The sequence below is a fragment of the Azolla caroliniana genome, unplaced genomic scaffold (genome assembly GCF_043228905.1).
Source record: "Azolla caroliniana isolate FFs.n. ecotype wild unplaced genomic scaffold, voAzoCaro1.0.p SCAF_4, whole genome shotgun sequence".
Lineage (NCBI taxonomy): Eukaryota > Viridiplantae > Streptophyta > Polypodiopsida > Salviniales > Salviniaceae > Azolla > Azolla caroliniana.
Genome location: NW_028230439.1, coordinates 19,257,024 through 19,265,358, shown reverse-complemented (window position 1 = coordinate 19,265,358; position 8,335 = coordinate 19,257,024).

Here is an 8,335-nt window from a genome sequence, read left to right as displayed (position 1 = left end):
TTTTCATCGAGATATGTGCGAAGAGCCTCTAGTTCTGGTTTAGAGAGACCATAGATGGGCCCAAAGGGTGGAGGCGTGCCCTCCTGTAGATCGATCAGACAATCATATGGTCGATGCTCCGATAAGTGATCTGCATTCTTCTTCTCGAACACATAAGCAAAGTCACCATATTTGGATGGAAGCGAGTCCAAATTGGCTTTCATAGGAACCAAAGTTGGGGTGCTTGACTCTGAGTCATTGCCCATTGAGATGGAGTGCATTGTGACTGGGGCATGAGCATCCGAGTGCATTGGTCCGAGTTGAATAGAGGAGTGCTCGACAGAAAATGATTCGAGCCATTCTGACATAACGACATTGGAAGCCACTCCAACCTCCATGTGAGTTTGCGGTTGAAAAGTAAGTGAGTGGTTGTATCAATCTATAACAGGGTTATTCGCTTTCAACCAAGAAAACCCAAGTATGATTGGATGCCGTGGTGAAGTGATAAGGTAAAATGATAAGGCCTCCTGATGGGTCCCAAGCTGCAAAAGGAGGGGGACCGTGGCTTTGGTGACTACGCCAAAGGAGAGCATTTGCCCATCGATAGGTTCGACTGGAATAGGCTTGGACAACCGGACAACAAGAAAGTTGTGTTTGTGAACAAACGTTTCGTCCATAAAACACGTCATGGCCCCGGAATTGAGTAACGCTAAGGATTGAATTGAAATAGACTGGAAACAGAGAGTTATCTCGAAGGAAAAGTTGTTAGTAGAACTTTGGGAGCGACATGTATGTCTGTTGTCCAACCGCATGGCTCCTACTGTAGTTGGACATCGTCGTTGTTAGCTGGTCAAGGAATGAGTTGAAAGTGTCGAAGTCGACAAGGTTCGGAAACTACAAAGTCGGAGTTGAATAAACTAGGCGGATCGATGAGTCAACAATTTTGCCGACAAATAATAATTACAAATATTTAAGTTAGTTATTTTGTAGTTCTTGCCGACAAGGCAAAATATAGTTCTTGATGAGGAAGTCTTCAGGTTACCTATAAAAAGGAACCGAAAGCATTGTAATACTATCATCTGTTTTCAGTTAATATAGTTTTTAGTTATAGGAATTCTGAGCACTTGTGTCGATAATATTGTTCTCTATAATGCTGTTATGCTATAACTGTACTAACTAAAATAGTCGATCATGATACGAATACAGTATCGTAGGTTACGATTAATCCAGTATAATCCATTCATATTCCATAGTTCTTTGATAGAACGTTCATCACAGAACGCTCGACATTATTGTCTGTCGGTCACAAATAGTCGTTTGTCGGCCGAACAACACAGTAAATTTTGGCACGCCCAGTTACATCTGCATACAACAGAGAACGAGTCGAATGGATGTCGTCTAGTTTGGATACATCAATCAGGGGTGGGAGGTGGTCTTCAATTCTCGACTTAACCGACGATTATTCCGATGACCAATAGTCTGAAGAGGTATCATTTTACGATATCTAGGGTGACGACAATATGCCTTACCCTTACTCGAAATATCGAGATGACGCTGATGCGGAAGTGCATATTAGGGATTTTTTGACAACATGGGAAATAAACCATGGAGCTCAGAGACTGTTGGCAGCAGCCGAAGATAAGTCTAAAATTGCCGAGTTTGTCTTATCATTGGATGGGGCGTCAACAAATTGGTTTCAACAAAATGGCTTACAAGCGTTCGATACATTCGAACAATTAACCACTAAATTCACCCAATTATTTCATCAACAAATCCCTTAGAAGGATTTGATCGCTCAATTCTATGCATCTTATCAGGAACCACATGAAACAGTATCACAATTCGTTATTTGGTTTCAAAATTTGCAACTTCAAATTTCAAAGACAATTCTAGATGAGGAATTGAAAGATATATTCTTAGAAGCAATCCGTGACCTATTGCGGACAACTCTAGCAGTATTCGATTTCCGGAATCAGTCAATTGATCAAGTGATTGATAAAGCACTTGCTATGGATCAAACACACAAGAATAAGAAAAGTATGGATTTGTCAGCACTAAACAATAATTTGCCGACCTTAGAAGAGTCACAATTTCGACAAGCAGTACAATGTACAACTTGTCTCAACACTGGCCATTCAACAATCGAATGCACTCTACACACTCATTGCACAATATGTAATTCCAAAGCTCATTCTGTAGAGCAATGTGAATACAATTTGCTCAATAATGCGACAACCTCTATGAGACAAATTCATCCAGAGGATTCTTATAAGGACAAGCAAAGTAGGTTCACTAACAGATCGGTATGGTAACATATATTATTCAGATCGGCGGAATGAGTCTTGACGATAGAATAACGATAATAATCAAAATGATTACAGGCGAACCAATAAATATGATTCAAGTCAAGAAGAGGATCGACAAAACACTTATCGAAGGGATGATCGCAATAATTGGGATCAAGATTCTTCTCCACCTCGAGAAAACGGTCACTGGCAACAATATAGAGGGGGTTGTTATCAGGAAAACTGCAAACAGAATAATCGGCCACCCAACAAGAAATTTAATAAGCCAAAAGCATCTAGGCAATTTCAACATGATTTCCAAAGGGAGAACTCAGATTTCAACGAAGCTGGTAGACCACAATATGAACATGGTGAGGCTAGTGGTTCATCAATCCAAAATTGCTACATTTGCAGGAAAAATGGCCATTATGCAAACCAATGTCCAACTAGGGACAAGGGGAAAGCACTTGTTGTTAATATGGTGGCTCCCGAGATTCAATAGGTCACCACTCGAAGCAAGGGTAAGCAACCAGAATGGGAAGTCCAAGACGCTGTTCGAAAAGCAACTAAAGAATGGGTAGAAGAAGCTAACAAAAATAATGTTTCTAGAATGCTGCAGGATAATGAAATATGCAATAAGGACCCAGTCAGGGAACACAAGCTCAGTTCCATTACAAGAGCAAGAAGAAGCTTCGAAAATTTTGATGGATTGTTAAGTTTCATTGCCTTTGACCGACTTACTGAAACTAGTTCCACGGTTCACAGAGAAGGTAACAACTCTGATTGCACAAAAAGGGATTAGACAGATATCCGTTAATTATAGTCACCCAAGCAGTGGTTTGACAATTATGGATGAACAAAACCCATCAATAAAAGTAATAGTTCCTGGACATGAGATAGCCGGGACAATTGTCGACGACGGCTTGGGAGTGAATGTTATCAATAAAATCACCCGTGACAAGATAGGTATTACTAAATGGGATGCATGCCCATTTTGGTTACGTATGGACGACACCAGCACGGTTAGGCCACTGGGTTTAATCCGACAGCTGGATGTAATCCTGGGGGGACATATTTTTCAAATATTAGCAGTAGTGCTTCAATTGGAGGCTCCTGGAGCATATCCCTTATTATTGGGCCGACCATGGTTAAAGACTTCAAGTATTAAGCAGAACTGGAATAAAAATATATTAACATTCCGAAAAGGAAAAAATAAAATTAAGATATCCACTCAAGATAAGGTCAGTACAAATCGACAATGTCTGCCAATACATGCAGAAGCTGTCAATATGATGGAAGGATTGGATGAGACAGAAGAAAATCACTATTTTAACGACAATCCAAAAATTATTCCTTTGTTTGAGGTCGACATTTTGCAAGCTCTTACATCGTATGTCGATGATAAGCACAACAACATTCCAATAGATGATCAAACGATGAAGGAGATTCATCTCCAACAAGAAGCTACAGAAAAAGAAATGCAGGTATCTCAAAGAGTTCAGGCTTCAGCATTAGAAGAAATAAATTTGGCTGACGAGGGTCAGGAGTTTGAGCCAAAAACTGTACTGATTGCCAAAGAAATGTTATCATCTGATAAAGAACGACTCATAGCCTTAATCAAACAATATAAAGATGTATTCGCCTGGTCATTTGAAGACATGAAAGGATTAGATCCAGTCTTTTGTCAGCATTAAATCAATCTTCAGAAGGAAGCAAAGTCGGTACAACAACGACACTATCGGTTAAACCCAAACTATGCAGTCAAAGTGAAAGAAGAGATTGATAAATTACTCCGAGTCGGATTCATCAGACCAGTTAAAAAGGCAACATGGTTAAGTCCAATAGTGGTGGTGCCAAAGAAAAATGGCAAAATTCGGGTTTGTGTCGACTACCAGAAACTTAATGCATCTACGGTAACGAATGCGTTTCCATTACCCTTTTCCGATGAAGTCCTGGATGCAGTGGCACGACACGAAGTTTATAGTTTTTTAGACGGATTCAGTGGTTACAATCAACTAAGAATGCATCTAGATGATCAAGAAAAAACAACTTTTGTAACGGAATGGGGAGTATTTGTGGTAGTGGTAATGATGTTTGGGTTAAAAATGGCTCCTACCACATTTCAAAGGGTAATACAAGAAATTTTTAATAATTATATTCCTGCGTTCATGCAAATCTTTCTAGATGATTTTGTTGTTTACAATCGGAAAACAAAACACTTTGAACATTTAAGATTGTGCCTAGAACGTTGTCGACAAGGTCGGCTTAGCCTAAATCCGGCTAAATGTGCATTCGGAGTGACAACTGGCGCCTTATTGGGGCATATTGTGAGTCAAGAAGGCATAGTAGTAGACCCAGATAAAGTTAAAGCAATAATGGAGGCACCAACACCAACAAATGCAAAAGCTCTTAGTTGGTTCTTAGGACAAATAAGATGGCATAGTTAGATGATGAGGTACCTTGCTAATGTTGCAATACTGTTGCATACAACGGTACATAGAACACCTTTCCAGTAGACGACGGTTGAACAAGATGCGTATAGCTATCTAAAGAAAATGCTCTCGAAAGTTCCATTTGTGCAACCTCCTGATTGGAACAAATCTTTTCATGTGTTTGTTGATGCATCAGATGTAGCAATTGGGAGCTCCCTAATGCAGCTGTCGGAACTGAACTGGTATAGGCCGGTATATTACGCTAGTCGGAAACTTTCCACAGTTGAGCGGAATTATTCAACAACAGAACGGGAAGCTTTGGGAATGGTGTACAATATTAATAAATTCAGACATTACCTTTTGGGACGGAAGTTCACCTTTCATGTCGATCATTTTGCTTTACTGTATTTAGTCTCAAAGCAAGAACTTACAGGCAAATTAGCAAGATCAACGTTGCTACTTCAAGAGTTTGAATTCGACATCCTTCATCGACCAGGGGTACAACATGCTGTGGCGGACTACCTTAGCCATTTAGAGTTGGGAGAAGAAGGAACAGGAATACAAGACAATTTTCCAGATGGACAACTTTTTTGGGTCAACCCAGTACCGGTTCACGAGATGAATGATGAAACATCTGATGCGTGGATAACCGAAATGACAATTTTCCTCACAACAGGGTTACCACCCGATCATATGTCAATAGATGAAAGGAAACGACTAGTGGTTCGAAGTCGAAATTTTTGTCTCCTAAACGACACTCTATACCACAAGGGGGCGGATGGAATTTGGCAACACACGGTTTGACAGTTCGAGAAAGAAGCAATCCTACGGGAAACTCACAGTGGTGTCGCGGGTGGACATTATGCAGGGGAAGCAACGACCAAGAAAATATGGAATAGTGGGTTATGGTGGCCGACAACAACAAGAGATGTAGTCGAATATTGTCGACAATGTGAATTATGCCAAAAAATCGGACAACCAATAGAAAAGGATAGAATGCCTTTTCAACCTGTATTGCCCTTAGAACCGTTTCAAAAATGGGGACTAGATTTTGTCGGTACATTTAAACCAGCAACGGTACGGACAGGGAATCGATATATCATAGTCGCTACGGAGTACTGCACAAAATGGGTTGGGGCTAAACCTTTGCGAGATAATGCGGCAACGTCAATAGCTAAATTCTTATATGAAAATATATGGTGTCGATTCGGGTGTCCTATCGAATTAGTAAGCGACCAAGGTACTCATTTCATTAATAAAATTATACATGAATTATCAACATATTATGCAGTAGTACATAAGAAAAGTACTTCATACTACCCTCAAGCTAATGGGATAGTAGAATCCACAAATAAAACACTGCAAATGATTCTGAAGAAAATAGTGAATGAGAATAGGACAGATTGGGACCAGAAGCTAAATAGTGCTTTATGGGCCTATTGTACATCATATAAAGCAACTATTAAATCCACTCCATTTAGGATGGCATTTGGATTAGAGGCAGTAATGCCAATAGAATTTCAAGTTCCGACACTCCGCATACAAGTTACCGAAAGATTAGACAAAGTAAAGTAGGAACAAGTTCAGAAACAACAATTATTGTTGTTAGAGGAAAGTCGAATTCAAGCAATGTCAACACTAGAGCAAAAACAATGACAAACAAAGGCATTCGTAGACCGACATAGACGACAAAAAGAAAAGCAATTCACAATCAGAAAATTAGTTTTAGTTTTCCAAACTAAAATGGGGTCTATGCCCAGAAAACTTCGATTCCGGTGGACGTGGCCGTTCTGGATTGTTGATAGCAAGAATGGTACGTTATCAGGGGAAATTTTACCAAAATGGTTTAACGGTTTTCGACTCAAACCTTTTCAGGGCGCGATGCCGGAAAATCCCTTTCAAGTTGAAAAACAAACCAACGCAACGTGACCTGGTATAGGCCACAAATGTAAATAGTAATAATAATAATAATAATAAAATCTTGACAAAAATATAACAGAAGTAACTGTTTTGCATGAAGACTTCTTGGCATGGTCTTTTTCAGACTATAAGTTACATGGTCACAAATCATGCAATAGTTATTACGAGTGGTGGAGTTATTATTACTATTTGAAGACTAGTACTATCATTAATAGTATATTCCCTTTTCCCTAGACATCATGAAACACCTAATTTCTTTAAAACCTAATAACTCATGTTCTCTATCGCCACAAACACAGAAGTTTTTTAGAGCTAAGAAATTTTCTTCTCCGTGTCTTCGCAATCAAAAGCCGTCATCACCATCACTACAGACATCAGACATCTCTGACGAGAACGACACCATGCCGATCCCTGTATTTGATAACCTTCGAGAGTGACTGGGCAACAAAGGACTTCAGGGATATCTTCAAGTGGCGGATTCGGAGCCGCATCCGCGTGCCACAGAATTGATTCAGAGGATCGACATCGCCAAGATAACTAACAAATAGGTACGTCGATTGATGAACTTGAAAAAAGAGGGTTTTGATGTAGTTTAGAAAATGGATAATGAGATGCTGCGATCATATTTCGGAGAATACTCTCCGTAGGCCAACACATATAAAACACAGGGCGAGGAGGATGAGTTCTTCCATGAAGTCACCAAATTCCTACTTGAAATTGCTTTTGTAGTTTTTGGCCGTATGGCCTAAGCAAGGAGTGCGAGCGTATAACCTTCAACGGTTGAATAATTAGGTTAAATAGTATGGTACCTAAAGAATAGTATAAAAGAGAATAGTAGGGGAGGAGAAGAGAGAGAGAGAGAGAGAGAGAGAGAGAGAGAGAGAGAGAGAGAGAGAGAGAGAGAGAGAGAGAGATTTCAAATTTCAATTTATGTAAGAAAAGGTCATTAGGGTATCTCTCCTACCTCCCTAACTCCCACATCTTCCTTTATACACATTCAAAACCCCTCTCTCCCTCTCATCAATCCCCACCACTTGTCACGAATGGGTGGAATGAGGGTAAGTACTATGAGAGAGCAAGAGCATAAGAAGATCACAAGATTGTCAAGGACTAGTAGACGAGGCTCAATATTAAGAGATAGCGGGAGAGAGAGCATAGATAAGAGAACAAGCAAGAGAGAGGATAGACAAATAAACAAGAATTGTATATGCTTTCATAACTAGTGTTGTTCACCTTGACTGTAATCAAGGTGCACCTGAGTATTTATACAAGAATTTGGAGGTATGCATGAAAGCTAGAAGACTTCTAGAGAGTGCATGGAAACTTCTAGAGAGTGCATGAAGATGCATTCTCTAGAAGGTTCTTGAAAGTTCTAGTGATCAATCTATAATGAAATAAGTTGAGTCTTACACAATACAATAATGCATATATGGACGTAGCTCAATTGGTAAGGTTGCCCAATAAGACCAGAAGGTCATGGTTTCAACCCCCACCATTCCATGTGGCATCCTGTCTTTACCATGACCTTCTGGTCTTATTGTGCAACCTTACCAATTGAGCTACGTCCATCTATGCATTATTGTATTGTGTAAGACTCAACTTATTTCATTATAGATTGATCACTAGAACTTTCGAGAACCTTCTAGAGAATGCATCTTCATGCACTCTCTAGAAGTTTCCATGCACTCTCTAGAAGTCTTCTAGCTTTCATGCATACCT